The sequence below is a fragment of the Chinchilla lanigera genome, unplaced genomic scaffold (genome assembly GCF_000276665.1).
Source record: "Chinchilla lanigera isolate Chin_1 unplaced genomic scaffold, ChiLan1.0 scaffold00018, whole genome shotgun sequence".
Classification (NCBI taxonomy): Eukaryota; Metazoa; Chordata; class Mammalia; order Rodentia; family Chinchillidae; genus Chinchilla; species Chinchilla lanigera.
In genome coordinates, this window is record NW_004955419.1 from 29903917 (window position 1) to 29927366 (window position 23450).

At 39.6% G+C, this 23450-nt stretch overlaps 1 protein-coding gene and 1 pseudogene across 3 annotated transcripts in view; one reads left to right on the forward strand and one right to left on the reverse strand.

The window, feature by feature from the left end:
* The window catches only part of Rnf38 (ring finger protein 38), a 159789-nt gene continuing 136339 nt past the window's right edge, over window positions 1–23450 (forward strand). For all 3 annotated transcript variants that reach the window (XM_005382907.2, XM_005382908.2, XM_005382911.2), the window contains exon 1: window positions 1–80. The gene's annotated coding sequence lies outside the window, so the exon portion shown is untranslated. The remainder of the gene's footprint in view (window positions 81–23450) is intronic.
* LOC102011771 lies at window positions 18330–19812 on the reverse strand (annotated as a pseudogene).

The window sequence follows — 23450 nt, forward strand, 5'->3', positions numbered from 1 at the left end:
CCGCCTCAGCCCTCCGAGCTATGGGCCTTTCCGGGCGGGTGCGCAGGGTGGCGGCGCCTGCGGCCGAGCGCCTGGAGCAGGTACTGGGTCCGGGAGTGGACCTGGAGGGGAAGGGCAGGGACCGGTCCGGGTCCCGGGGTGAGGGGCCAGAAGGCGTAGGTCCCCCGCCCCGCTGGCGGAGGGGGAGGAGCGCAGCCCCCTTAGCTTTGTCGCGGGTGGGGGGAACCCCGGGAACCCTGCGCCTCCGCCGCGCGGAGCGGCTCACAAAGCGGTCCTCAGCCCGTGGGTAGACCCCTCCCCGGGTGGCCGGGGCTGAACCTCTCTAGTTTTCGATTCCCGGAGGGGGAGCCAAAGGCCGAGGGGGGAAGTGACTTGCCCAAGGTCACAAAGCCGTCGAGAGTCGCGGCCGGGCTGGTACCCAGGGCCATCCTGGGACGGGCCAGGGCGGAGCCGAAGGGGCTGGGATGAGGCAGAGACACCGACCGCGGGGACACCGGGGGTGCTTCGGGAGCGGGGCCGGGGCCTGTTCCTGGCACACCCACCCAAACCGTGTGGGGCTGCTTTCGGAGAAAAGGTCTCTTGCGGGTTGAGACCGAGGCTGAGGAGCTGCTCCGAGTGCTTGGTGGTGCCTGGGGAGCCCAGGGGCGAGACTCCTGGGCGGGGACGTGCTCTAAGGAGAGGGCTTTCCTGAGAGTAGGGGAGAGCTTCGGAAACTTCTTTTCGTGAGTATCCTTTGCTCTCTGCCAGGCCGCCTTCCCCACCACTGTGCGGCTAAGTCAGTTCAGCTGGAATTAATGGGAGGGAGGCCTGCTCGCTTTTGTGGAGACACTGGTAAGGTGTCTTTTTCGCGAAATGGCCCAAGTTTCGGTCCTACCAAAACCAGAAATGCATACATGGCCCTGGTAAACGGATTTATGCCGCAGAAGGCCATTTTTTTCCAGGTGGTCTGGACTTACCACACTTGGAGAACTCCCAGCTGGGAGGGTTGAAACCAGTCACACTCTTGCCTGGCATGTAATTCATGAGAAATGCATTTTTTATTTGGTTAGGTGTTTTTATTTTTAATGTGCGACATTTTGGAAAAGAAACGGGAAGATGTGCAATTCTAGAGGAGAGGGAGAGAGCAGCGTATTACAGAGAGGGAAGAGAGTCCCATGGAACTAGAAAATAGACGCTGTGGAATGGGGGAAAAGGAGGGTACTGTTCAGTCATTGTGGGGGAAGGGAGACTAAAGGGTTGCTGAAGGGAGGGGGAGGGTGTCTAGTCTAGAGAGAAAGATTGGGATGTTTTAAAGGGGGAGCCAAAACGTGATGAGTTTGAAAGTCGTCTGTACCTTTACAAGGTTGAGTTTATGTGTTGGTCTAAAGTCACTATTTCCTTTGAGTAAAGACAGTTGTAATACTTTTTATGGAAACGTTCTAGCTTTAGCACCCTCACCCCTCACCCAGTTTCAAGGATGCAGGCCCTTTGTCCAAGATGATTCCTTAAGTTAGCTGCTTTCTTTCATCCTCTACCTCAGTGTTCAGCTGTGGTGGCTTTTGGCAGGATGCTTTGGGACTAACTGTCCCCCGTTATACAAGATGGGTTAGGTTTTTTCTAAAAACCTGTAAGAAACATACCTGATAGGTATATGCACATTTATACAAGAAAATTTAGTTGTCAGATTTATAATGAGAAAAATGCAAGTTGAAACAACAGTGGATGTCATTTCACAATCAAATGGGCAAAAATTAAATGTTGTAATAATTATTAGTCAGATCGAAGGATAGTGTATATACTGCTAGTGGGAACGGGTATAGGTACAACTACAATACTTTGTAGTAAGTAGTACAGTGATGTCAAGTTGAAGGTGGGGTGACATACCCATCTACTTAAAATACCCATTTTTGGTTATATATCTGAAGAAATCCTTGTACACTTGTCCTAAGAAAATAAGTGTAAAAGAAGTACAAGAACGTTTATTCCAGACTGGGTATGATGGCATACATGCACTAGGAGGGTTAAGGCAGGAGGATTACCATGAATTTGAATTTGCCATAAATTTGAATACAACCACATAGTTAGTTTAAGGCCAGCATGAGCTATGTAGACCCTGTCTCAAAAGACCCAAAAAAAGTTCATTCCAGCTCGAATGTCTGCTAGTAGGGCAGTGGATAAATTTCTAGAAATACACCCACAATTGTACATTATAGCGCTGTGAAAAATAAATGGTAGACGGTGCATTGAAATGGGTGATTCTCAAAAATAGGATATAAGGTGGGAGATTAAGTCCCAGAAGAACTCTTACAGAATCTTCTCACTCCTGTAGGATCAGGAAACATGCAAAATAATACTTCTTGTATTATTTTGTACATATGTAGTAATAGTTGAAACCCTGCACAGAATGACTAAAAAATTTAATAGTGCTTATATCTGGGTAGAAAAGATGAGGAATGGGATTGGATAGGGTATGCAGAAGGCTTTTGATTATAGCTGTATGCCTGCCTGGCAGGCGCAAGGTCCTGAGTTCGATTCTCAGTACCAAAAAAAACCAGTGTAATATTATATAAAGCAATTTGAATCAGTTAATGACAATTTAAAATTTGCTAATGTTGAGAGTAGGGTATGAAGTGTATTATATACTTAATATGCAGAGATATTAAGTATATTAAATATTTTTCAGATGTTTGAAATATTTCTCACATACAAAGCATTTTCTTGTTTATGGAACACAAGAGTTTTTGTCCCATAATAATAGAACGCTAGCTACAGGCTCTAGCCTCACATAGCCTCCTGTTAAACATGCAGGTTGGTTGATTCTTTTTCACCCCTTTCTGACCTAGTAAGCCTAATTTTGGCATGGGTAATTTTTATTTTGGAACGCTGGTAGGTATGAAGAATTTCCTAGTCTTTCTAAACTTTTTAGTGGACTTAGGTCAACAGTTTGAGCTTTGTCAAAATGTAACCATTCTAGCAAATTCTGATTTATTAGGTATAGGGAGAGATACAGACATCTAATTCTGAGAATGCTCCCTAGTAGATTTGAGGGCCACTAAAGTTTGAGAACCGCTGTCTTAGCTTTGCCTGAGCCTAGCCTTCAGGCTCTTCCTCAGACTGCTCTGTTGTCCCTCATAAATGACTGGGATGTGATTTGGCTCTATATGATACTTAGCTCTTTTGTGGAGCCTAAAAGAATGATAGGTTTGGAAGACCATGTCCATCATAATCCAGGTTGTCAAATCCCCCTACTTTCAGGCAGGTACATAAGAGGCCTACGACCTACCAGCACTATTTTTCTGGGCCTGTCAACTACTAGGAGCTGATCTTTAGGATTTACAGATTTCTACCACACCTGCTAATGGTTTTATAGTTAGGATAGGAGCCAAAAGGGTCGGGCAGAGAAGGAAAATTAGCAGATTTGGAGAAAGTAAACCCAAAGGTAAATTTATATGATTTTGCCTGTTTTGGTTTTTGGCTGCTGAAGATTATGCCTGTACCCTTGTGCATGCTAAGCCTGTGTTCTAGTGCACCCGTACTGTACCCTTCATACTTTTCTTAAGAGATAGGTTGTTTATTCCTCTGCAAATGAGAGTGATTTACTGTTTTACCTTATGATCCATCCACATTTGAAATTCAGCTGTGTGAACCTGTGGTGGAAAATTTGGATCTTTAGGAAACTGATTACCTCTCAAGTTGGTAGTGTCCTTTTTCTCAAATTTGGTGGTTTTCTGTTGCTAGACTTTTTGCTGTAGTCCCAGTATACTTAGGAATGCATTTATATGGAAACATGAGACCTTCTGATAATGAAACTTGTGAAATGTCTTTTTATTGAGGTTTTTGCAGCATTACCCCAGCTATATGTTTTATAGCAGGCTGCTGTGTAGGACTATATAGATTGCTTCTAGCACAGAGACACTCTTTGGGGTGGGAATTGAGGGTGGAAATCCATTACCAAGATGACCACTTGGTCTGTAACTATGTGCCCTTAGAGGGAGTGCCTTTTTCCCCTTTTCACGACTAGCACTCCCTACCAGCTTAGGTCCCCCTATATCTGACTGGATTGTCCACATTGATCATGACTCTGTAATAAGGACTAGATTTGTACTGGGCTTGGGCTTCAAAAGAGTTCTGAGCCTGAACTTTTCATTGGAAAGGCCTCAACTCTAGCTTTTCATCACCATGTACAGTTAAACCAAAGAGCTCAGCCTAAAAGGGTAAAAACTTTGTTATAAGGCTGGAAAAATATGTACAGTATTAACTATTTAGAAATACCAGTATTGTGTTGGGAGTGTGCTCAGTGGTTGAGGGCTTGCCTTGTGTGCCAGAGGCCCTGAGTTTGATTTCCAGCATTACAAAAACAAAAAATGAAAAATCCATTATTTTTGGAAACACAGAATGAGGGAAATCATTAAAAATACAAAAGTATCTGCTAAGTGAAGGAGAAAAAGTAGCTATATGCTACTTTGAGGAGGAAATGTAATGTTACTTTTTCTTTGCTGCACTAGTATTCCTGAGTTTGTGAAGACCTGAGGCTTTTCAAGCCAGTTTTGAAAATATTTGCCCATTTGTATTTTCTGGTAAGTGATTGTGCTTTCTGCTGTTTCATTTTTTTCTTCGAGTAGAGAAGAGGGGAGTGTGGACTAAAGACAGGACTGGACAACCTACTGCTTTTGCAAATAATGGTGGAGTGTTTTTCAGAACAATTGTCGTGGTAGACTGGGGGCTCAAGGGAGAGGTACATTTGAAGTGGTTTTTGTTGTCTTCTTTTTAGTTTTTTAAAGGAAGGTGGTGGGTAGAGGGTTCCATTGTGCTTTAGCTACTGTCTTTAAGGAGTTTTTAAAGAAATTAAATATAAATAAAAATAAAAATGTTCAACAAAAATGGCTTTATGCCCACACAAGGAGAATAAATAGTTCTTACCTATAGGCCTTATTATACAAAGTGGTTTCAGTTTTTTTTTCTGCTCTGCTTAAGTGGATATTAGTACTGTCTGGGTAAAACAGTTAACAGAAGTAATGTTGAGCAGGTGGAGGATGGTGGGATTATTGCTGAGGTTTATCAGTTTCTTCAAGTCATAATATAGAAACCTGTCACTACATTTTTCTGCTCCTGTGGTTAAAAAGTAGAAGAGCAAGAGATTGCAAGTATTTTTTTTGGGCAGGGAGGCAGTTACTGGAAATTGAATCCCGGGCTTTACTTTTTACTTTTTAATTTTGAGACAGAGACTTGCTAAGTCAATAAATTTCTGGGCTGGGTTGAACTTTCGCTCCTTCTGCTTCAGCCTTTATTATGCCTGGCTAAGATTTTGAGTTTTGATATATTTAATCATTTGACTTGCTTGAACAAAAATAAAGGGAAGAAATGGTAAGAGGAGATACATACATCAAAGAATGAGTATCTAGCAGTTGAAGGACATTCTTTAGTGCTTTTGGGACATTCCTTGAGTTGAGGAAAAGGTATCTGTCTGTCCATTCTGCTTAGCATATTTTATTTTATTTTATTTTATTTTATTTTTTATCTGACAGGGTCTCACTGTGTAGTTCAGGCTGGTCCTGAACTCCCTATGTAGCCCAGGCTGGCCTTGAACTTTCAGCAGTCCTTTTCCTTCAGCCTTCCCAAGTACTGGGATTACACTAGTATCTCTGATTTTAGCATCTGCAGACTGTGCTTGCTGAACTGCTTTTAAAACCTATTTTATTGTCACAGAACTAAAATATGACCAGTTTCTCAGATTAAATTGAAGGGTAAGCGGAAAGTAAAATGGGTATTTAACTATCACTTTTGAAAGTAGAGAGGAGTTGGTACTTCGATAATTTACAAAAAGTATTTTTCATTTGGTTTTGTGTTATGTTGTTTAAAAATAGGATTGTTTTTCTACAGAAATTTTCCTCCCTGTGAGTATTTTAACTCCCCTGGTACTGATAAACTCCGAACACCAAGCTTGTTATCCTCTTGCCTCAGTCTCCCAAGTAACTGGGATTACAGGGATGGGCCACTATGCCTGCTTCCTATGTAGATTTTTGTTGCTACATCAGCACATATTTGAGCAGCTACTAAGTCCCATATTGCCAGACCTAACCACTGATTCATTGGGGCAATAATGTTCATTTTCAGAAACCTTCCTACCTGAGTCCTCAGAACACGGAAAGGTGTACTTTGGACCCCTGTTTGTTGCTTATTTCTTGCTTCCTTTTGCTCTGTGGCCTTTTGGTCTTGGTGGTGATTATGAGCATCTGTTAGGAGAGGCTCCACCTGTCCTTCCCATGGGATAAGGCTGAAAGGCTAAGCAGAAGCCTTGCTGATCATCCATCAGAAAAACCCCACAAACAATTTTGAACTGGAACTGAGGTCCACTATGGCAGCTCTACCTCTTCTTCCTTTGTTGCTGCCACCCGTCCTTTGTTGAGGCCCCTTAAAGGCACTCCCCCGCAACTGTATGAAGAGGTTTTGTGCTCTGAGGATATTCTAAAAGGCAGGATCAATGTAATTATAATTCCCTAAGTACAGCCATGTAATGGGGGCAGTCAGGTTCTTCCAGTGAACTTGTTTACAGGGAAAAGTCAAGTGGGGATTAAAAATCATTTTGAGATTTATCCAAAAGTAGATAATGGAGAGTTGTTTGTAATGTTGACAAGACCATTTTTTAGAAATTTTTTTTTATTTTAAAAAATAAAAGAAGGAAAACATATTAACAAACAGACGTCTTTTTACAAAAAAGCATGAGAGCAATACAAACAAAACAGTTACAGAGTTGTAGGAAATTAACAATGGTTGCTGTATTACTTATTGGTATCTTCAAAGTGGTTTCTCAGGAAAACAGAGAGAGACATATGAGATTGATCAAACAAGTAATCATTAACTCTTCTTTCTGCAGAGCAATAGATGACAGTAGTACAACTATGTTAGCTATCCTGTATATACATACATACGTAATTTCCCCTTCTTTCCCTTCTCTTTCCCTACAACCCAGTTGCCCTTTACTTTTGAACATTTTCTTTTCATTTCACAATGTCTATCATACCTCCTAGTTTTTATTCATTCTTTCAGGTCTTACACTAGTGAGACAATATGATGCTTGCACATGCAGGTCTGATTTATTTCACTTATGAGTGTGGTCTCTAGTTGTGACCATTTCCCTATAAAATCCTTGAGTTTATCCTACTTTACAGCTGAGTGATATTCCATTATATAAAAGTACCACAATTTTTTAATCCAATCCTCAGTGGATTGACATTTGGGTGGCTTCCACAATTTAGCAATTACAAATTGCACTGCTATGAACATGGGTGCACATATATCGCTATGATATGCTGTTTTCAGATCTTCTGGGAAAACACCCAGAAGGGGAATAGTTGGGTTGAATGGGACCTCTAGACCTAGTTTGCTGAGAAATCTCCAAACTAATTTCTACAGTGGTTTCACCAGTTTGCATTCCCACCAGCAGTGGAAGAGAGTTCGTATTTCACCACAGCCTCGCCAGCCTTTGTTATTGGTTCATTTCTTAATGCTAGCCATTCTTACTGGGGAGAGATGAAGTCTCAGTATTATTTTAATTTGTATTTCTTGAATGACTAATGATGTTGAACTTTTTCTCATGTATTTATTTGCTACTTGTATTTCCTTATCTGAGAAGTGTGTGTTCATCTCAGGTGCCCATTTTTGGATGGGATCTTTGAGTTTGGGGGAAGCTGATGTTTTTTATTTTTTTACTTTATATTTTTTGCTTTTTTTATTTTAAAAATAAAAGGACGAAAACATTAACACACAGACAACCATTTACAAAGTAGCAAAAGAACAATACAAGCAATGCAGATGTACAAACAAAGTGGTAGGAAATTAACCATGCTTGTTGTATTACATATTGATATCTTTAAAGTGGTTTCTCATGAAAACAAACAGGGACCTGCATTATTGATCAATCAAGGACTCATTAACTGTTTCAGCAAAGAAATAGAAGACAGTAGATCAACTGTGTTAACTATCCTGTATATACATACATACAAAATTTCTCCTTCTTGCCCTTCTCTTTTCCCACATCCCAGTTGCCCTTTACCCTTGAGCATTTTACAGTGTCTATCATACCTCCGAGGTTTTATCAACTCTTTCGGGTTTTACCCTAGTGAGACAATGTGGTGCTTGCACATGCAGGTCTGATTTATTTCACTTATGAGTATAGTCTGTAGTTGTGAACATTTATCTATAAAAACCTTGAGTTTATCTTTATAGCTGAGTAATATTCCATTATATGGAAGTACCACAATTTTCTTATCCAATCCTCAGTGGATGGACATTTGTGTTGCTTCCACAATTGCATTCTCACCAGCAGTGGAGAAGAGTTCCTATTTCTCCATAGCCTTGCCAGCATTTGTTATTGGTTCATTTCTTAATGCTAGCCATTCTTACTGGGGTAAGGTGCAATCTCACTGTTGTTTTAATTTTCATTTCTTGAATGACTAATGATGTTGAACATTTTCAGATGTATTTATTTGCCATTTGTTTATCTGAGAAGTGTGTATTGATCTCAGCTGCCCATTTTTGGATTGGGTCTTTGAATTTGGCGGGGCTGATATTTTTTAATCCTTTATATGTTCTAGATAGAAGCCCTTTGAGGGACAGTCAGCTAAAATTTTTTCCAAGTTTCTGGGTTTTCTTTTTACTCTGCTGGTGATTTCTTTAAATGTGCAGAAACTTTTCAGTAAGATGAGATCCCAGTTGTTGATTCTTTGAAGTATTTCATGGGTGGTTTTTGTTCATGAAGTCTCTGCCTACCCCTATGTCTTCAAGGTTTTTTCCTAGTTTCTCTTCCAATAGGTTTAGTGTTTCTGTTTTAATATTGAGATCTGTGATCCATTTTGACTTGAGTTTGGTGCATGGTAATAGACTTGGGTCTATTTTTGGTCTTTGACAGGTGACAAGCCAATTTTTTCAGCACCATTTATTAAAGAGGCTATCGTTCTTCCAGTGAGTTTGTTTGGCCCCTTTATCAAAGATTAGGTGACTGAGTGTGTTTGTGGTTGTGTCTATGTCCTGCAGTCTGTTTCATTGGTCTTGTGATCTGTTTATTAGCCAGTACCATGTTGATTTTATTACAGTGGCTTTGTAGTATAATTTCAGGTCAGGGATTGTAATTCCACCTGAGTTGTCCTTGTTGCCCAGGATTGCTTTTGCTATTATGGGTCTCTTCTGGTTCCAGACGAATTTAAGGAATGTTTTCTCTAGAACTGTGAGGTATGCTGATGGTAGTTTAATGGGAATTGCATTGAATCTGTACAACAATTTTGGTAGCATGGCCATTTTCATAATGTTGGTTCTTCTTATCCATGAGCAAGGGATATTTTTCCATTTGTTGAAATCCTCTTTGATATCTTTTTTTAGAGTACTATAGTTTTCATTGAATAAATCTTTTACTTCTTTCATTAGATTGATTCCTACATATTTCAGTTTTTTGGATGTTACTGTGAAAGGTTTGGTTTCCTTAATTTCTCTCTCACTCTGTTTGTTATTTGTGTATAGGAATGCTATCGAGTTTTGAGTGTTGACTTTGTATCCAGTTCCACTGCTGAATTTGTTGATTAATTCAAGGAGTCTTCTTGTGGAGTTTTTGAGGTCTTCCATGTAAAGTACCATGTCATCTGCAGATAGTGACAGTTTTACTTCTTCCTTTCCTATCTTTATTCCTTGTATGTCTCTCTTGTCTAATTGCTCTGGCTAATGGTCCAGGACTATGTTGAACAGGAGTGGTGACAGCGGACATCCTTGTCTTCTTCCTGATTTTAAAGTAAAACTTTCATTTTTTGTCCATTTAGCATGATGTTGGCTTTGATTTTATCTATTTCTATTTTCTGTAGGGTTTTTATCATGAATGCATGTTGGACTTTGTCAAGGGCTTTTTCTGCTTCTGTTGACATGATCATATGGTTTTTGTCTTTGGCTCTATTGATATGGTGTATAACATTAATTGATTTGCAAATATTGAACCATCCCTGCATTCCTGGAATGAATTGGACTTAGTCGTGGTGTATGATTTTCTTAATACTTTGCTGCATTGTATTTGCTAGTGTTTTATTGAGTATCTTTGCATCTATATTCATTTGTAAGATTGGTCTGTAGTTCTCTTTCTTGGTTAGGTCTTTCTGTGATTTTGGCATCAGTATGATACTTGCCTCCAGAAATGAGTGAGGGAGAATTGCTTCCTTTTCAGTCTCATTAAAGAGTTTGTGGAGTGTTGGTATTAAATCTTCTCTGAATGTCTTTTAAAATTCTGCTGTGACTCCATCAGGGCTTGGGCTTTTCTTTGTTGGTAAGTTTTTAATCACATTTTCAGTCTCATTAATTGATATCGAGTTGTTCAGGGCTTTTATATCTTCTTGATTCACCTTTGGTAAATCGTACATATTTAGGAATCTGTCCATTTCTTGTGAGTTTTCTATCCTATGGGAGTAAAGATTTTCAGAGTGTGTTACTGATCTTCTGAATTTCTGTAGAATCTGTAGTAATTGCATCCTTTTCATTCTTTATTGCATGAATTTGAGTTATTTCCTTTCTTTTATTGATAAAGTTGGCGAAGGGTTTATCAATTTTATTTACTCTTTCAAAGAACCAACTCTTTGATTCATTTAGTTTTTAGAGGGTTTTTCGTCTCGATTGTGTTAATTTCTGCCTGAGTCTTTATAACATCCTCTCTTCTTTGGGCTTTGGGCTTGTCTTGTTCTTCTTTTTCTAAAAGTTTGAGGTGAAGCATTAGGATGTTTATTTGTTCTCTTTCTATTTTCCTTATATGTGTGTTCACTGCTGTAAATTTCCCTCTGAGGATTGCTTTCATTGCATCCTACAGATTCTGGTAAGTTGTATTTACATTTTCATTTCTTTGTAGGTATTTTTTAATTTCCTCTTGAATTTCTTCTGTGACCCATTGGTTGTTCAGGAGGTTGTTATTCAATTTCCAAGTGTTTATGGAGTTTTTGGAGTTCCTTTTGTCATTAATTTCCAATTTCATTGCACTGTGGTCAGATAATATGCACGGGAAAATTTCATTTTTTTTGCATTTCGAAAGGTATGCTCTATGGGCTGGGATGTGGTCTAATTTAGAGAAAGACTCATGTGCTGCTGATAAGAATGTGTGTTCTGATGTTGTGGGGTGGAACACTCTGTATACATCTACTAAGTCCTTTTGTTCACAGCTTTGGTTCAGATCTGTTATTTCCTTGCTGATTTTTTGTCCAGTTGACCTATCTCTTCATGTCAAAGGGATGTTGAGGTCCCCTATTACAATAGTGTTATTAATTATATGGGTTTTCATGTCTGTTAAGATTTATCTTATATAGTTTGGTGCTCTGATATTTGGTGTATACATGTTTATGATTGTCATCTCATCCTCTTGCCATTTTCCCCTGACAAGTATGTAGTGACCTTCTTTATCCCTTTTGATTGTTAGTTTGAGGTTTACATTGTCTGCAAACATAATAGCTACACCTGCTTTTTTCTGGGTTCCTGTTGCATGGAGGATTGTTTTCCATCCTTTCACTTTCAGTCTGTGGATTTCCTTTTGGATGTGTTCTTGTATACAGCATATTGTTGGATTTTGTTTCTTAATCCCATGTGCCAGTGTGTTTCTTTTCACTGGTGAATTGAGGGTATTTACATTTATGGTTATAACTGATATGTGTTGGCTTTACATTATCATGTTATTTACTTGATGTTGGTTTCCTACTTTTCCTACCTGTTTAATTGCTTGCTCTTCTTGACGGTTCCATTCTATTTTTGTTCCTGAAATTGCGGTCATTCTTTACTCCATCTAGAATATCTTTTAGTACTCTTTGCAACAATGGTTTGACACTCATGAAGTTCTTCAGTTCTTTGTGGTGGAAATATTTTATTTCTCCATTGAATTTGAAGGATAGTTTGGCAGGGTACATCAGTCTTGGTTGGAAGCTGTTTTGTCTTAAGACCTGTAATACTTTGCTCCAAACTTTTCTCAATTGGATGATTTGTGTTGAGAAGTCTGCTGTAATTCTGATAGGCTTTCCTTTATAGGTAATGTATTTCTTTTCTCTAGGAGCTTTTAATATTCTGTTCTTTTGCTGGAGATCTGGGATCTCGACTGTTATGTCTGGGTGTAGTTTTCTTTCGGTTATCATTAGTTGGAGTTGTATAGGCCTCATTTAGCTGTACATCAGGTTCTGTTTCCATACTTGGGAAAATTGCTGCTAGTATTTCTGCAAATACACTTTTTCTGTTGCCTCCTGCTGTTTTGTTGACTCCTATTAGTCCTACATTATTCCCTTTTGTCCCTTCTTGCAGCTGTTGAATTGATTTTTCCTGATTCCTGGTTGACTTTAAGAGATCCTTTCTTTTGTGGTCAATAGCTGCCATGTTGTCTTCAAAATCTGAAATTCTATCTTCGGCTTCATTCAAGCAGTTTTGGCAGCTTTCAGTTGAAGCTTTGATTTCCTGCATGGCTCTTTGAATCTGGTTCATTTCTATATTTTTTATTTAAAATTTACATCCATTGCCTATGTTCTTCTATTTTTTTAATATGTTTCTTGTTTAGATGTGCTGAGCAGTTCTTTCATTATTATTGTCATTTCATTTTTTGCCAGAGGAATTGTTTCTGAAACTATCTCTTCTATGGTCTGATAAAGTTGTTTCTTCACTTCCATAGCAATCAGTTCAGCAATTTCAGGTGTGTGTTTACCAAGTTCTCCTATGTGGATGTCTCCTGGACTTGTTCTGAGTGGGGTGGAGTTCTGAGATTGTGTTTTAGTCCTTTGTCTTGTCATGTTTGATATCTGATGCAGAAAGTTCAGTCTCCCTCTTTCCTGCCAGCTCAGCAATGGCCGCTAGTGTCCCTAGTTTTCCTGCTGGTCAGGCTCGCCCCTCAGTGTCCACTGAGATGCACTGCTTATTCTGGAGTTTTTCAGCAGATGGTGAAGTGTATCTAGTTCTCCCAGGTCTCAGATGCGGACCATGATGCCAGCTGATGGCAGTCTGTCTGATCCAGTGTCCTCTTGCAGTTCAGGGCACGTGTATGACTGAGGATCGGGTTGCACTGGTGACTCAATCCCGGACCAGTGGACCAGTGTCCCCAGGCAGTTCAGGGTACAGGCAAATGCAGACATGAACTACAGGGTCAACAGTTTGTGGACCACCTGATTCTGTGTCACCAGTCAGCACAGGAGGTAGATGTGGGCTGCACCAACAGCACTTACAGACTGCTTGTGTCTGAGACCCCGCAGGAGGTTGGGGCACAAGCAAAGCCCAAGCCTGAACCATGGTGTCACAGTTCCCGGAGCCCCTGTACCAGTACTTCACTCCTTGCTGGGCACACGCAGAGAGGGCCCACACATGAACCCTGTTGAGAGCATTTTGCAGGCCTTCTGAGGGAGAATCTCTGGTCTGAGCCGGGTGCACAGAGGGCGGAGACACAGACTGCAATAGTGGTGGAGTCCTGGGTTGGCTGCTGTGCCCCTTGGATGTAGATGGGAAGTACCTGACTCTGAGCTGCATTTGGCTGGGAACCGTTCTGTCAGTGGGTCACAGCTTGCCGGAATCTGTGTCTCCAGGCAGTTCAGAATGCGCAGAGGGCCCAGATGCAGGCTGCACCAACAGTGCTCATAGGCTGCCAGTGTCTGCGACCCCCAGGAGGTCAGGGTGAAGGGAAAGCTCAAACACGAGCTGCGGTGTCACAGCTCCTGGTGCCCCGGGTCCAGTACCTCATTACGTGCTGGGCGTGTGCAGAGAGGGCCCACACACGAACCCCGTTGAGAGCAGTTCATAGGCCTTCTGAGTGGGGATCTCAAGTCGGCACCTCGCGCATGGTGGGTGGAGACTCAGACTGTAATGGCGGCGGGGTTCTGGGTTGGCTGCTCTGCCCCCAGGAGGTAGATGGGAAGTACCTGGCTCTCTAGACTATGTTTGGCTGGGAACTGTTCTGTCAACACAGACCATTTTTTAAAGATTTTTTTTTTTTTTTTTTTCCTTAAACACATCCATTTAGAAAGTAACACAAGAACAATACAAACAATACTGAATTTCAGACAAGGTGACAGGAAATTAACAATGGTCGTTGTGTTATAGATTGATGTCTTCGAAGGGGTTACTCAGGAACACAAATGTAGACATGTAAGATTGATCAAATAATTAATCATTAACTGTTCCTTTCTATAAAGCAATAGAAGTCAGTAGTACAACTATGTTAGCTATCCTGTATATACGTATATACATAACTTTTCCCTTCTTTCTTTTCCCTTTTCCCTCATCCCAGTTGCTCTTTACGTTTGAGCATTTTCCTTTTGTTTCACAATATCTATCATACCTCCCAATTTTTTTTCACTCTTTCTGGTTCTTACACTAGTGAGACAATATGTTGTTTACACATGCAGGTCTGATTTATTTCACTTATGAGTATGGTCTCTAGTTGTGACCATTGACCTATAAAAGCTTCAAGTTTATATTTCTTCATAGCTGAGTAATATTCCTTATATAAAAATACCACAATTTTTTTATCCATTCCTCAGTGGATGGACATTTGGGTTGCTTCCACGATTTAGCTATTACAAAGTGCGCTGCTATAAATGTGTGCACATCTGTCGCTGTGATGTGATGTTTTCAGTTCTTGTGGGAAAATACCCAGCAGGGGAGTAGCTGGGTTGAGTGGGACCTCTAGACCTAGTTTTCTGAGGAATCTCCAAACTGATTTCCACAGTGGTTTCACCAGTCTGCATTCCCACCAGCAGTGGAGAAGAGTTCCTATTTCTCCACAGCCTCACCAGCATTTGTTATTGGTTGATTTTTTAATGCTAGCCATTCTTACTGGGGTAAGATGGAATCTCAGTGTTGTTTATTTTATTTTATTTTATTTTAAAGAGTAAAACAAGGATAACATAATAATAGGGGGGACTTAGCAAATTACAGACAAAATGGTAGGAACTTATCAGTGGTTATCGTTTTACATATTATTATCTACAAAATAGTTTCTCAGGAAAACAAATAGACAAATAATAGTGTGTTAGAGACAAAAGAGGTAGGAGATTATCAAGAGTTGTTGTGCTATACTTTGGTATCTTCAAAGTGGCTTCTAAAGAAAATAAATAGAGCTATACATGAGTGACCTATTGAAAAATCATTAACTATTCTCAATGGTTGTTGTAGGAAACACATAATAATAAACATACATCCATTTATGAAATAGGATAGGAACATTACAAACTTTACACAGTCATGGATAGATTAGTAAGAAAATATTGATGGCTGCTGTAATACATGGTGGTATCTTCAAAGTGGTTTCTCAGGAAGACAGAGATATGCAAGAAGGATCTAATAAGTAGTTACAGCCTAAGGGTTGTCAAAAATAGCATATTACCTCCTCACCAGTGACTCCTTTCACTGAGGTATGATGGCTGGAAGGAAGGCCAGGATTGAAAAGAAGGACCGAGAGACTTGCACCTGTGTCTAGCAACAGGCTGTTTTCTTGTTCCTCCATAGTCATGATTACCCAGGACTCCTCGCTGGAGATGACAGTCTGGCCAGAGGGAGAAGACAGACCATGCCCCAAGCCTTCTCATTCCTGTTGGAATAACTGGTAGCATGGGTCTGAGCTCTGGGGCCTCCACCTCAGAGGGTAGACTGATCTCCAGTGGTCTCCTTTGCATCCAGGGCATGGCCCATGGGGCCTCTTAGGGCAGTTCCTCTTGAGGTGGCCTGGCTTTTAACAGTGATAGCAGATGAATGCAGTTGTCGAGTTCTTCTTAGAGCCCCGGGAATCAGACCTGGGATCTGTTTCTCTTAGTGGTGCAGCAAAAGCAGCTGCTTTTTCTCGGTCTCTTTGATTTCTCTCCTTGGCCTCCTCCTCATCATGGCTATAGAATACTGAGGAGGCAATTCTTACTAACATCTCAAGTGAGCTATCTGAGGTGAAAGCCAGTCTTTGTAGCTTTTTCTCTCCAGCTTCCCATTGCTTTGTCTCAGTGTTGTTTTAATGCATTTCTTGAATGACATTATTTTGAACATTTGCTGTGTATTTATTTGTTATTTGTATTTCTTTGTCTGAGAAGTGTGTGTTCATCTCATATGCCCATTTTTGCTTTGGGTCTTTCAATTTGGGGAGGAGCTGATTTTTTTTAAGTTTTTCTGTGTTCTAAATAGAAGTCCTTTGTCCAAGGGACAGTCAGCTAAACTGTTGTCCCAATTTGTGGGTTTTCTTTTTACTCTGCTAGTGATTTCTTTAGATGTGGAAAAATTTTTCAGTAAGGTGAGATCCCACTTGTTGATTCTTTGAAGTATTTCCCATGCGATTTGGTTTTTGTTCATGAACTCTTTGCCTACCCCATGTTTTCAAGATTTTTACCTGCTTTTTCTTCCAATAGATTTAGTGTTTCTGTTTTAATGTTGAGATATGTGTTTCATTTTGACTTTAGTTTGGTGCATGGTGGTAGTCTTGGGTCTATTTTCAGTCTTTGGCAAATGGCAATCCAATTTTTCTAGCACCATTTATTAAGGAGGCTGTCTTTTGTCTAGTGAATTTGTTTGGCCCCTTGTCAAAGATTAGGTGGTTGAGTGTGTTTGTGGTTGTGGCTGTTTCTTCCAGTCTGTTCATTTGATCCTCAGGTCTGTTTTTTAGCCAGTACCATGTTGATTTTATTACAGTGGCTTTGTAGTATAATTTCTGGTCAGGGATTGTGATTCAACCTGACTTGTAAAGGTCTTTTTTTAAAGACTGTTTTTAAGTGAATATCTATTTCATAAGGTATTGTAGCCTTATCGAAGTACAGAACTGAGTTTGAAACTTTTTATTGTCCTGTTCTGAAACTGTAAGTTAAAAATGTTTTAGGCAGTTTGTAGGTATCTAGATTTGCTTTGCTTTATTTTTTGTGTTGCCAGTATGATCCATCCACCCAAAAAGCCAAATAGATAGCTTGCTTACTCCCCAAGGCATGCTTTCACTAATCTGGTGGTGTTTGTTTTGTTTTAAAGTAAGGAATGACATTTTTTGGAGAAGTGATTTTCTCCCTACTACCACCAGAAAAGAAAACCAACTAATAGGGGATATGTGCTTAATAAATTGTTATATCAATCATTCTATGTCATACATTTCCCAGCTCTGTTGGCAGTTTTGTAGTGGAAACTGCTTTTCTTCTTGATATCTTAATCATTACATAGGGCACAATGGCTGCAATCCCAGCAGTTGTGGAGGCTGAGACAGGAGGATCTACAAGTTTGAGCCCAGCCTGTGCAGTTTTGTGAGGTTTATTGTAGACTCTGGGTTCAGTCCCCAGTATTGGAAGGGAAAAATAGTTAACCATTACTGTATTGTTGCTGATGTCTCAAACTGCTTGAAAGAAAGAAAGAAAGAAAGAAAGAAAGAAAGAAAGTTTGTTATAGGACTATAGGGTTTGGAGCACAGTAGTGGACTCCAGTAGTCCTTACTAAGGGTGAGGGGAAATAACCCTGTGGTTAACACAACTAGCATTGGCATCTGTGGTACTCAGGTTGATAGTGTGTACCCCATGGAAACCTACTACTTCTACATATTTGCCCTTCCTCTAATTCTTGAGTCACACTAGAAATTAGACATTTGTTCTTGCTATCTAGCATAATTTTTTTTGAAATGAAAGACAGACTTTTATTTTCAACAGATATGCCTACAGGAGATTGTTCATTGATCTATTATAGACAAGTCTCTTCACATACAGCACCAAAACATACATTTAAAAATTAAAAAACAAACACAGCCGCACCCCTCACACACACATCTCCCTAAAAGCCACACAGCATGGACCAAAAGGGAAAAACAAACCAAACTCAGTACCTTAGCACAGAAGTCACCTTTGAATTGCGATTTACAAATTTATTCTTTCATGAAAAATGAGGCAAAAAAAAGAGTAAGGAAAAACTGGGGATAAAGGCCTGACAAGACTTAAGAAATTAAGAAAACGTACTGTCTGCCTGCAGGCTAACAGAAAGCAAAAGAATGATCAGTGCTTTTTACATACTTTTGAGTGGGAGACTGTAAGTTTAACTGGTATTCCCTAATAATGTAGCACTCAATGACAAGCTGAACCCTCAGGAGCCACAAACACCAGGAGCACTGAGATAGTAACCAGCAACATGTTGAAATCCTTAGGGTGTGCCGTAGTGCCTAGACCACTCAGACTTCCAGAGTGTCTTTCACTGTGGGTTTGCCAGCATTTAAAAGGGACTCATTCCCTTTAAAAAAGATTCTGTGTCAAAAAGAAAAAGTACAAGGTAGAGAAGGATTCTCTACTGTATTGAAAATCTTTCAGTCACAGTTCAAGGGGAGGTGAGTCCTGTGCCACCTTGATGGCAGGTGCCAGTGTCTTCCTGCATCTGCTCTACTCGGGCTTATGGATCACACCCTTGCTGAGGGCTGTCATTTTGGAATATTTTACTTCTGGTCCATCTCATTCTGAGCCCAAAGTAGTAGTTTCAGTAATTTTTCCAGCTTGGGTGTTGACTTATGATTCTCATAATCTGAAACAGCTTGGTTAACTTCACTCCACACCTTTTGCCTCTTCATCATTTGGAGAAGGTCTTTGAAGGGTGACTCATCGGGGCTGTCAAAGGCCAGCAGGGCCAGTGTGTGCTCCATCTTTGTGAGACACTCTACTTTCCTCACCCTGCTGGGCCTGCTGTGTTTGGGCGAACTCCAGCACTGCCTCAGTCTTACCCTGGTGGATCAGCTCAATCAAATACTGTTGCTGCAGATGAAAGGAAAGATACTGATTTGTGTCTAAGAGTTCTAGACGGAGGCTGTTGATCAAGGCGATGGCTTCCTGAATCTGACCCTTCAGAATCATCTCCTGAATCTTGATCCGTTCATCAAGTGTTTCTAGATCCACACTTGGTTCAATTCCAGATTCCATTAGAAATTTTTCTACTGCTTTCTTAAAGCTCACTGTGACCAGGTAGTTCATAATGAGATGATTCATTTCTGCTGGCTAGACATGTAAGTTATTGAGCTTTTCTATCCACTCATCTTTTGTAATTTCATTGGGACTTTCTGTATAACTTACTCTGATTTATTTTGTGCTGATCTTGCCTCCCACACAACTCGATCTCTAGCATGATTTTTATCCTGATTTCAGGAAATCTGCCTTAATAAAACTGCTGGGTAGCCCGTTAAAAAGATCTTGTCCAAATAATCCTATGAAAAGGTGGTACCAATTTGACAGCTACATTTTCTAAGAGTTTTAAAAACATGCAAGGACCTCTTATCTGTTTTTAATGAAGAATAAAGTTGACTTTTTCAAGTTTTAGTTAAGTATATTGATTAGCAGTAACATATTTTAACTTAATTGTCAAATATCTGTTTCATTTGGTTTATTTATAATGTACTTCTTTTGGGAATTTTAATACCACTGGTGGCCACTAAAAGTAATGACTTGGTAAACATTTATCTGATGCCCACTATCTACTAGGCACCGTTAGGTTTCAGAGATGGTTCAGACGTGCAGAATCAGTTAATGATAGATTCTGACAGTACTAGCAGAACAGATGCATTTTGGGGATTCCTAGCCCTTAGAGGGCAGAGAACATCAAGATTGCATTTATAGTAGTGGTATGTTAGTCTTGATAATTAACCTTGCTAAAAACCATGGATCGAATCAGTCCAAAAATTTAAGTGTCTATCTCTTGGGTAAAACCCATTATTTTTTGTCTTGAACTCTGTGTGGCTCAGGCTGACCTTGAACTAACAGCAATCATCCTGCCTCCTACTCCTGAGTGCTGGAATTATAGGAGCGTGCCACCATGCCTGGTTTAGATGTGTTTCTAATATTACCTATGTTGCAGGTTTAAGGGGCCTTGGTAGGTCATCCTGGAAACCTATCATCTAGAAAATACTCTGTTGGAAAGAATTCTAAAGTCAAAAGTAGGAGCAGTATTTAAAGAATTTTGGAGTATAGCTTGTGTTTGGCTTGAGAACTACCAACTCAGTGTTTTTCTCTGACATTGCTTATAGATACTTAGAAAAGAATGAACTTTTTGCCTTTTAAAATTACTAAGCAATATGGAATTAATTCATAGGAGAAGAAATTCTTTATATATAGGCAGAGTAAAAACTTATTCAGGGGGCTGGGGATTTAGCTCAGCGGCAAAGCGCCTGCCTGGCAAGTGCAAGGTTGTGAGTTCGGTTCCCGGTACCGGAGAAAAACCAAAAAAAAAAAAAAAAAAAAAAAAACCCAACTTATTCAGGTGATGAAGGAATTTCCACACAGTTAACTGGTTTGAGTTCATAATAACATTAGCTCAGAATATATCTACAGCTTAATGCTTGGGGGCTCTTAAGGAAGTCGTTGTTGACTGTTTTTGCTAATAGCAGGAATATGAATCAAGAACTCTTGTGATCTTATCCAGTGTTTCTGTTAAAACTGTGTATAAGCTGGGCATGATCATGCATTACTGTATGATTATGCATGCCTCAGTACTCTGGAAGGCTGAGGCAGGAAGATTGCAAGTTTGAGCCCAGCCTGCACAATTTGACTTGGTAAAACCCCGTTTCAAAATAAAAAATAAAGGGGTGGGGATAGAGTTCAGCGCAAAGGCCCTGGATTTAATTCCCAATATTTCAAAACAAAAGTATTTCGAAAGTCTTGTATCTATGTATATAGCTGGGTATAGTTAGAAATTAGTACCATTTCATGCTGGTATTCTTAAGGTTGAAGTAGAAGCTACTATTATGTGCTTTAAAAAAAAGTCACCTTCCCCCCAAACCCAAAAAGCAAAACAGCAAGAAATCAAGATTTGACTTCTTATAATAAACTCTGCATAACTCCGAACTTTGTGTTCTGATTAAACTAAAGTCAAGAGTTTGACTTTAGAATGTTAGATAATATTTTACTTTTTTTTGGTACCGGGAATCAAACTCAGGATTTTGTGCTTACCAAGCAAGGTGCTTATGCCACTGAGCTATATCCCAAGCCCCAATATTTTACATATTTTGAATCTAACCTTTGGTAGAACAAAATTATTTTAAAAATGACTTCTTTCTCTTTTTCTTCCCAGTATTCTGGATTGAACCTAAGTTTTTATGTATATTATCAAGCATTATACCACTGAGCTACATCCTTAAAAGTGATTTTAACAGTGTGGGAGAAGTTTAAGGAGGGTGGAGGTTGAAATAAAACAAATTTTATCATGCCAGTGTCTTTTTATAGCACATTTGAGATTTAAACATGTTTTGAAATAAAGTTATTTAGTGAAGTAGTTATATGTAATTTTTACTGTTATATAATTAGAAACCCAAGGCCCCAATTTTAATTAATTAATTTTTTTGTGACAGTCTCACTGTGTAGTCCAGGCTGGCCTCGAACTCACTGCGATCATCCTACTTCTTGCCTCCTGAATGCTGGGATTACAGACATGTGCCACCATGCCTGGCTCCAAATTTATCTTAAGGCCTAATTAAACCCCCTTGTTTTTGTGGAAGAGAGGTTACCAGGTTGAAAGGGGGCTTTAGGATTTTGAATTCTAAGATTTTTTTAAGAAGTGAGAGGCAAATCAAATTGGTTACGGGCCCCAGAGAATAGACCTGTTACATACTTCCTGGGTTTGGAAAGCTCAGAGAGGGGACTGTGTTGCATTGTGGCTGTGCGGAATCCTGGTAAGAGCTAGAAGTGAAACTAGAAGTGCCTGCAAAAAGCAGATCATTGTGTCACACAGCTGAGTCAAACTCACTTAGCAGAGAGATTGTACAACTGTTTCTTAGGCATAAGTGTCTATGTAGTTTTACTCATAGCTTTCTTGAGAGTCAGTGTACTTCCAATAGGACAGACCTGAAATTCAGTGGAGCAAAAGGAGAGGCAAAGGGAATGGTGGAGGCAGGGCCTCAGGGTGCAGATTTTGAAGTAAAATCTGTGAGTGTTTGAGGGAGGTAACAGAAAGTTCAAGGTGAAATGGTAGGGACCTTTCTTCTTCCCCTTGAGCTATGTAGAGGCAAGTACTGTGTCAGAAATTGAGGTAGGTTAAAATACTTGAAAATGTGGGAAAAATGTTTTGCTTAGAGCAGAGAAGATATATCCTCAACGTTTATTTTAATTAATTAATTGGTTATTTTTTTTGAGACAGGGTCTTGCTATATAGTTGGCCTTGAACTCACAGTAATCCTCCTGCCTCAGCCTCCTGAGTGCTGGAATTATAGTTATGAACCACCATACCCTACTGGTGCTCCCTGCCTCCCCTGGTTTATTTTTTCCCCTGGTTTATTTTAAATGATAGATTTCTACTATGATGTTAGCAACCCAAAAGTTATCTAGTCTTGTTAACACTATTATGCCTGGGTTAAAATAAAAATTCTTTAGTTTTGTGTTATTTTATTTGTTTTTTTTGTTTGTTTGTTTCAGACAAGATCTCAAATATTAGCCCAGGCTGGCCTGAATTAAAGTGTTCCTCCTGCCTTAGCCTCCTGAGTGCTGGGATTATAGGCATGTGCCACCATGTGCTGGTTTCAAATTCTTTTCTTTATTTATTTTTTTGGTTTTTTTCTCTGGTACTGGGAATTGAACTCATGATCTTGTGCTTGCCAGGCAGGCGCTGTGCTGCTGAGCTAAATCCCCAGCACCCCAAATTCTTTACTTTAAATGGAAAATAATTTATGATATAAACATTGAGGCCTAAAAGGAATAAACTTTTATGGTATTGTGTTCTGTCACACACAAGGATAACACTGCTAGCGTGTTTTGTCTAACTAGGATATGCAGTGCTGATGTTTTTCTCATGGGACTGATGAGTGATAAATTAATATTTGAGGAGATTAAAAACTACTGTTCTTCCTGCTGGCTTCTCTCTTCTTTTTTTAAATTTTTTTATTTTAAAGATAAAAGGAGGAAAACAGTAACAGACAGACAACCATTTACAAAAGAGCAAAAGAACAATACAAACAATACAAGTTAACAAACAAAGTGGTAGGAAATTAATGCTTGTTGTATTACGTATTGAGATCTTCAAAATGGTTTCTCAGGAAAGCAAATAGAGACATGCAATATTGATCTATCAAGGAGTCATTAACTGTTTCTTTCAACAAAGAAATAGAAGACAGTAGATCAACTATGTTAACTATGCTGTATATACATACATAAAAAATTTCTCCTTCTTGCCCTTCTCTTTTCCCCCCGTCCCAGTTGCCCTTTACCCTTGAGCATTTTCCTTTCGTTTCACAATGTCTACCATACCTGGAAGTTTTTATTAACTCTTTCAAGTTTTACACTAGTGAGACAATGTGTTGCTTGCACATGCAGGTATGATTTATTTCACTTATGAGTATGGTCTGTAATTGTGACCATTTATCTATAAAAGCCTCGAGTTTATTTTTCTTTATAGGTGAGTAATATTCCATTATATAAAAGTACTACAATTTTTTAATCCAGTCCTCAGTGGGTGGACATTTGTGCTGTTTCCACAATTTAGCAATTACAGATTGTGCTGCTATGAACATGGGTGCACATATATTGCTGTGA